This window comes from Elephantulus edwardii, unplaced genomic scaffold, assembly GCF_000299155.1.
Source record: "Elephantulus edwardii isolate Elephantulus edwardi_28Jun2011 unplaced genomic scaffold, EleEdw1.0 scaffold00016, whole genome shotgun sequence".
In the NCBI taxonomy this organism is placed as follows: Eukaryota; Metazoa; Chordata; class Mammalia; order Macroscelidea; family Macroscelididae; genus Elephantulus; species Elephantulus edwardii.
Genome location: NW_006399766.1, coordinates 1275504 through 1283380, shown reverse-complemented (window position 1 = coordinate 1283380; position 7877 = coordinate 1275504). Strand labels below are relative to the sequence as shown.

The 7877-nt window shown below is 37.0% G+C and overlaps 1 pseudogene; it reads left to right on the top strand.

Annotated features, from left to right (window-relative positions):
* Positions 1-1117: 1117 nt before the first annotated feature.
* On the top strand, positions 1118-2224 carry LOC102866134 (annotated as a pseudogene).
* The last annotated feature ends 5653 nt before the right edge of the window (positions 2225-7877 follow it).

Genomic DNA, 7877 nt, shown 5'->3' with positions numbered 1-7877 from the left:
CGAGCAGCCTTTTGGAATCTTCTGTTCAGCTCTTTAGTATCTTGAATTCTTCCTTGTGCTTTGGCTTCTCAATGCTCCAGTGCAATCTTCAGAGTCTCTTCTGACATCTATTTTGGTCTTTTCTTCCTCTTCTTTCTTTGTAATGACCGTTTGCACTCTTCCTGGATGATACCTTTGCCATCCTCCCACAACTCATCTGGTCTTCGCTCATCAGTGTTCAAGGCCTCAAACCTGTTTCTGAGATGATTCTGAAATTCAGGTGGTATGAAATCGAAGTCATATTTTGGCTGCTGTGGAGGATAGCTAAATTTATAACAAGGGCCACTGCTCCTCATTATACTCTCTCCTTAACTTGGCTAACAAAAAAAACCCAACCCAATTTATGTGGAGCAGTGGTGCCCAACTAGAGAGAAATTAGAAGTTTTGGAATAATTAATTCCAGAACAATATTTTGCAGGTCATATTAAACCACTAGTCCTTGGAACCCTCCAATGTTCGTAAGAAAAAGGAAATCAGGTAAATGAACTAATTGGATACTAAAGTAAAAACATCACCTTTGCAAGCAGATACTTAATCTACAGATGCAAATAAGAAGGGTTTTGCAGGTTTTACTAATGGTAAAGATAATAAAGTAGTATGTTATTGTAAGATAAAACCTTTCCTTTGAATATAGTTATTGATTCACAATATGCCATTTACTGTAAGAAATATAAGTTGTAATTCATCAAGGAGAATCTCCTATTTATATCACTCATGTTTGAGCTTATTCTTGCCTTTCAGGACCAATGTCAAAATTAAATGATAAAATAGATCAATTATTAGTTGGAAATGTTAAAGTTAGTGAATATTTTCATCTCCATACTCATTTAAAAGTTAATGGAATGATGAAAAAATTTAGAGTTACATGGCAACAAGCTTGAGAAATTATACCAAGATGTCCTCAATGTGGTCCCAAAGATGTTGTCAATGTGGTACCATTAATGTACTACCTTAAAAAAAGGAGTAAATCCTAGAGGTGACAGATAAAATGTATTATGGCAAGTAGATGTTACCCATAGTCCACCATTTGGGAAATTTCAGTATTTCACTCTACTATTGATACTTTTTCAGGCGTTCAATGGCCATTGCTTTATCAGGAGAAAAATCGGGATATGTAATGCAACATTTAATTGAAATTTTTAATGTGATGGGCCTTCCATCAAGTATTAAAACTGATAATGGAAAAAGCTGCATGGTGGAAAACAAGGAAGAAGGAAGGTGTGTATTTATCATGGCTGAAAAAGACACTGAGAAAAACCAGACTGAAAAACTCCTAAAAAGAGTACAAGAACTGGAGGAGGAAGTACAAAGACTAAAAAAGGAACAGACCAATAAAAAGGATTCAAACAAAAGAGAAAATTCTTTAGGAAATGTAAAAAGTAAGCGGGCATTTGACTTCAGTATTCATGGCTGAAGGCATGTAGCTCTGAAGATAGCCTACCTTGGCTTGAGCTACCACGGTTTTGCAAGTCAGGAAAACACCAATAATACCATTGAAGAGAAGCTGTTTGAGGTGCTAACCAAGACTCGATTAGTAGAAAGTAGACAGACATCCAATTATCATCGGTGTGGTCGAACAGACAAAGGAGTGAGTGCTTTTGGACAGGGAATGGAGAAACCAGAAATTATTGATGAGCTGCTGAACATAGAGAAAAATTCCCAGAAACCACAATACAGTATGGCTGTAGAATTTCCTCTAGTCTTATACGACTTTAAGTTTGAAAATGTCAAATAGATTTATGACTGGGAGGTTCAAGAATTCAATGTTCCCCACCTAACAACAACTATGGGCTAGCCATGCTGTTAAAACTCACATGTTGTACAGTATGCTACAAGGACTGGACTCTGTGGCAGTAAAACCCTGTGAGACAGGACCAAAGATGGATGGAATAATAGAGTGGAGAAATGTTAAGCCCTTTGTCATAAAGCAGACCAGTGCCTTTATAGAAGGAGTGAAAATGCGCATATATAAGCCTTTAATGAATCGTCCTAAATGCCAGGGATTGTAATCTCGCCTCCAGCATTTTGTACGTAGGGGACGAATCCAGAACCCACACTTAACCCATGAAGAAGTAACAAAAGTCAAAAGGGACTGCAATGAAACATTAGAAAAAAGTAATATTTTTGAGAAACCGACAAAAAAAACAAACCCTGTGTTGATGCAGAAATTAAAAGCATCATCTAACCATAGAATACTCCCCAGGATCTTGGAGGCAACAACCAAAAAGTGGTAAGTGGGCAGAAAAAGTAAGCAAAAACCCACACACCTTTATTGCAAGTCATAAATTTTGATGACCATCTCTTAAAAAACAACAAACTATGCAAGCCCTATAAAAAAAGACTATAATTTCATATTCTAACATACCTGTGGGGATCTATGTATTTGTGCTGCATGTTCAAACTAATTAAAACCTGTTTCTTAGAAAAAAGAAAAAAACTGATAATGTTCTTGCTTATAATTCTAAGAAAATACAAGAATTTCTAAAAAAATGGAACATCAATCATAATACTTGTATTCCATTTGACTTGACAAACTATGTTGAAAAAACAAAAGGGCGGAGATGGGATAGGATGAATATTGTCTCCTCAAACTATTTTACAAAATGATTGATTTACTTTAAATTTTTTAAATGTTAATGAAAAAGAAGAAACTCCCCCTGATAGACTGGGTATTACAATCAACTGAAGAATTGAATCAGCATATATATTTTAAAGAACCTTTAATGAATGGAAAATGGGATTTGCCACTTATTAAGGTCAAGGATTTGCCTCTATTTCTACAGGCACATAAACACTGTGGGTACCATCAAGAGACAAAAATCCTCAAGATGAGCTGAAAGGGGGCATACTTTGATGAGGTTGGAGTTACAGAATGGATAAGTAAAATGGTAGATAATTCCAGCTATTTGGCATATATTCCTAATTTTCCCTTATTGGAAGTAATTCTTTGGTTTGATGCTCTTGTATCTATTTATAACAATGACAGTCAGTCGCTTCCAGGTTCCCATGATTGCCATTACTGCCACAGCTGCTACAGCTGGTGTGGCTTTGGCTCAAAATATTTAAACCTTAGTTTAAGTGAAAATATAGCATCAAGATTTCTGAAAATTATGGTCTTTTCAAAGACAAAATTAAAATGTGATTGTAATACTACACAGTTTTGCATTACTCCAGTAAAGTGGAATGATACTGAGTGGAATGAATCCTGGTAATTTCATAGATGATATACTAAAATTAGAAGCTCAGATCCATTCTGCTTTTGATAAGCAATTGAATTATTTTAACAAAATATATTCTGCAAGGGATAAGTGAAGGAAAATCTAACCAGAATCCTTTTGATCATACGGAGATTTTTGGAAGTGCTTCTTTGAGCTTGTTTTGCTTAATATGTTATCTTTTGTTTTGTTTGTGTATAAAGGATGGAGAGAACAAAAACAAGCAAGAATGAATGAACGAAGAGAAGAAGCACGCTAGCCTAGATGACAATATAATTATGATAAAAACATAAGGGGGAAATGTGGGAAGCCAAATTTCAGACTAAATATAAATGATAAACTAAATACTACATCAGGATATGAAGAAGGTGCATATACAAGCTGGAACTTCCCCCAAAGTGCCAAGGAAGACCTTAGGTGTTCAAAAGGATTAAGCACCAAGGCAGACCTTAGGCATTGACACAATTCTTGGATTATATTTGCTAATCTCTCCTTCCTGAGTCAAGCATAAGGTTTTCAATAGAAAGAACTGAGCTTCATTTGTATAGAACTTTCTTTGTGATTTGATCCCTGGCAATTTTCAATAAAGACACAGGGAAACTGGGTTTGGCGCTTCAGTTCTTCCAACTGTTTGCCCCCTGCTTTACACTCTCTGCTTTCTCCTCCATTCTTAGTGTTCAGTCTCGTTCTTTATTCTTTACCCTTGGCTGACAACACAGGTGGATCTCAGAAGAGACTCTGAATATTTCATTAGCATGCAGAGAAGACAAAACAAAGGAAAGAAATCAAGAAGTTAAGGAGCTGAATATAAGATTTTAAGGGGCATCTTGGAAAGACAAAGCAAAGCATTATAACAAAATTTGCAAAGAACTGGAATCAGAAAATCTAAAGGGACAAACTCGCTTGCCATTTCTTAAACTGAAGGAACTAAAGAACAAATTTAAGTCTTGAGTTGCAATAATTAAGTATGTGGTGGGTAGAATGTTGAATAACACAGGAAGAATCAAAAGAAGATAGAATGAGTATACAGAGTCACTGTACCAGAATGAATTGGCTCTTGGAGAAGAATTTAATGAAACAACGTATGACTTAGAGGCAATGGTAATGAGGGGAAAAGTTTAACCTGCTCTGAAGGAATTTGCAGAAAACAAGGATCCAGGAATTTATGGAATACCATTTGACATATTTCAGCAAACCAATTTGTGCCAAGAAATCTGGAGGACAGTTACCTGGCCAGGTGACTGGAAGAGAGCCATATTTATTCTCATTCCAAAAAATGGTGATATGACAGAGTATGTAAATTATCAAACACTATCACTAACATCACATACAAGTAACGTCTTGCTGAAGACTATCCAAAACCAACCTAAACAGTACATCAACAGAGAACTACCAGAAGTGCAGGTTGTGATTAGAAAAAGCTGTGCACTAGGGGCACCATAGTCAATGTCAGATGGATTTTGATTGAAAGTAGAGAGTACCAAAAGAATGTCTATCTGTGTTTCATTGACTACATAAAGGCATTTGACTGTGTGTAACACAATAAATTGTGGCTAACCTTGAGAAGACTGGAACTCCCAGAACACCTGATTGTGCTCATATTAAACCTATTCTTGGACAAGGAGGCAGTCCTAAGAACAGAACAAGGAAACACTGCATGGTTCAAAATCAGGAAAGGAGTGTCTCAGGGATGCATCTTGTCTCCAAACATTTTCAATCTATATGTGAAACAGACCATTTTAAAGGATAATCTTTATGAGGATGCATGTTGCATCAGAATTGGAGGAAGACTCATCAACACTGAAACTGAGTATCTTTTGTAGAAAATCAAAGACTGCAATCTTCAGCATGAATTAAAGCTCAACATCAAGAAAAGATGAAGAGTATCACCACTGGGTCAATTGGTAACATCATGATAGATAGACAATAGATTGAGCTTGTTAAGAATTTTGGCTTGCTAGGTTCCATAATCAACATTCTTGACACCAGCAGTCAGGAAATTAAAAGACAACTTGCGTTAGGGAAATCTGCTGTTGGGTACCTCCCCAGAGTGCTGAAGAGCAAGGATGTAAGTCTAGAGACTATACTGTGACTGATTCACTAAACAGTGTCTTTGCAATTACTTGCTATGCATCAGAGAGCTGGAAAATGACCAAGGATGACAGACGAATTGATGCCTTTTTTGTGCTGGAGAAGAGTATTAAATATACCATGGGTTGCCAAGAAAACGAAATCTGTCTTGGAGAGGTTGAAATCAGGTTGCTCTTTGGAGGCAAACATTTTGAAACTCCATCTCACATACAGTTAGCATCCTGCCAGATGGACCAGTCCTTGGAGAAAGGCATCATGGAAGGCTGGAGGGAGAGCACAGCATGAGATGGGTTGACACAGTGGCTGTGGTAATAGAGGAAGGTGTGTAAGAGACAATGAGATTGGCTCAGGAAAGGGCAGAGTTCAGACCTATTGGGCATTGGGTCACTATGAGTCACAGGCAACTCAATGGCACATAATAGCATACTGTATGACAAACACATACTCATTTAGAGAATTCACTGCTCATTAAGTTCTCCACTGGTATCTCCTTGGTTCACTGGGAATTTCCAGGGCATGACATTTTTTTAGTCTCATGCTTAAAGACCAGTAGAAGGTTATTGTTCTATATTATGGTCCACTGTTTAATGGACTCTGCCAACAGTCAGGGTTATTTTCTTCCCCACTTAGTTGTTCTGATGAGACACTTTTTCAACATTGTTGATATTGTCTCTGTAAATTGATTTTCCAAAGGGAGCTCTGGTGGCCTAGTGGTAAGAAGCTGTACTGCAATACCAGAGGTACATGGCTCAAATCCACCAGATGCTTTGCTGAAGAAGGAGGGACAATCTCCTCCTATACCAGTCAGATACAATTTGACGGTACACACACACAGAAAATAGTAAAATAAAATAAAAAAAATTTAAAAATTGATTTTCCATCAGGATTAGAACATTGGAGAGAATAGATTTTAGCTTTTTCTCCCAAAATGAGCCTCAGGGGTAATATTGACAAGTTCAACTCAGATAAAATTCAACATGGTACTGGTACAACAACAGGCACACAGACCAAGGGAACAAAATTGAGAACTCTGAAATGGACCCAGCTATCTATGGTCAACTGATATTTGACAAGGAAATAAAACCTGTGAAATGGAGAAATGACAAGCCCTTCAACAAATGGTGCTGATATAACTGGACTGCTAACTGCAGAAAGCTGAAACAGGATCCACATCTCACCTAATACACAAAGATCCACCCATGTTGGATAAAAGACTTGGGAGTACAGCCCCAAACCATAAAGTTTGTAAGAGACAAACTGAAACCAAGATTAGACAGCCTAGTCCATGGTATAAAAAGTTTGACAAATATATCCAGAAATGCACAATCTGGAAAGAATTAAATTGATGAATTTGACTTTCTAAAGATTATATCTCTTTGACTTTCTAAAGATTACATCTCTGTACTCATTAAAGACTTTTTTCAACACAGTGAAAAGAAAACCTACTGACTACTTAACAAACATTTGGCGATACCATCTCAAACAATGGTCTGATAATGAAAGTTTACAGAATACTCCTAGACAATACAAAGAAAAAGACTGATAACCCAGTTACAAAATGGGGAAAAGACATGGGAAGACTTTTCACAGAGGAAGACAATTCATATGGCCAACATGAATAAATTATGAAAAAATCACTGGCAATAAGAGAAATGCAAAGCAAAACCATAATGATATACCATCTCACCCCAGTAGGAGTTGCAAAGTTTAGTAGGCCAGCAAGTATTGAATGTTGGAGAGGATGTGGAGAGGTGGGAACTCTCATACACTGTTGGTGGGATTGTAAAATGGTATAACCACTATAGAAGACAATTTGGCATTTCCTCAAAATTTGAACTTAGAAACTCCATACTACCCAGATATTCCACTACTCGGAATATACCCTAAGGAAATTAGAACTGAGACACAAATGGAGATTTGTACACCAATGTTCACAGCAATATTATTCACCATTGCAAGAATAGGGAAACAGCCCAAATATCCAACCACAACTATATGGATTGAGAAAATATTTAAATATAATACATAACTTGGGAGAAACTGGAGAACCTTATGGTGAGCAAACTAACTCAGTATCATAAGGAAAAATACTGCAAAAGACTATTATGTAAAAATTGATGGATAACTAATAAAACATGTATGGCAGCTCCAGGGGGGAAGGGGTAGGAGCAGGGGGGTGAGGATGGGTAGAGTTGCACAATTTGGTGGGTGGAAGGAGAGGGGGAAGGAAGCAAAAAAGATCCAGTAAAAAAACAGGATAATGATAGGGAAGATAAAATGGTGATTAATTTTATAAAACAAAAACGACTGGAGCAGCACATCAGCAGAGAATTGCCAGAAGTCCAGGCTGGGTTTAGAAGGGGTCGTGGTACAAGGGATATTGTAGCTGATGTTAGATGGATCTTAACTGAAAGCAGGGAATACCAGAAGAATATCTATCTGTGTTTCATTGATTATGCAAAGGCGTTTGACTGTGTGATTCATAATAAACTGTGGCTGACTCTGAGAAGAATGGGAATCCCAGAATATTTG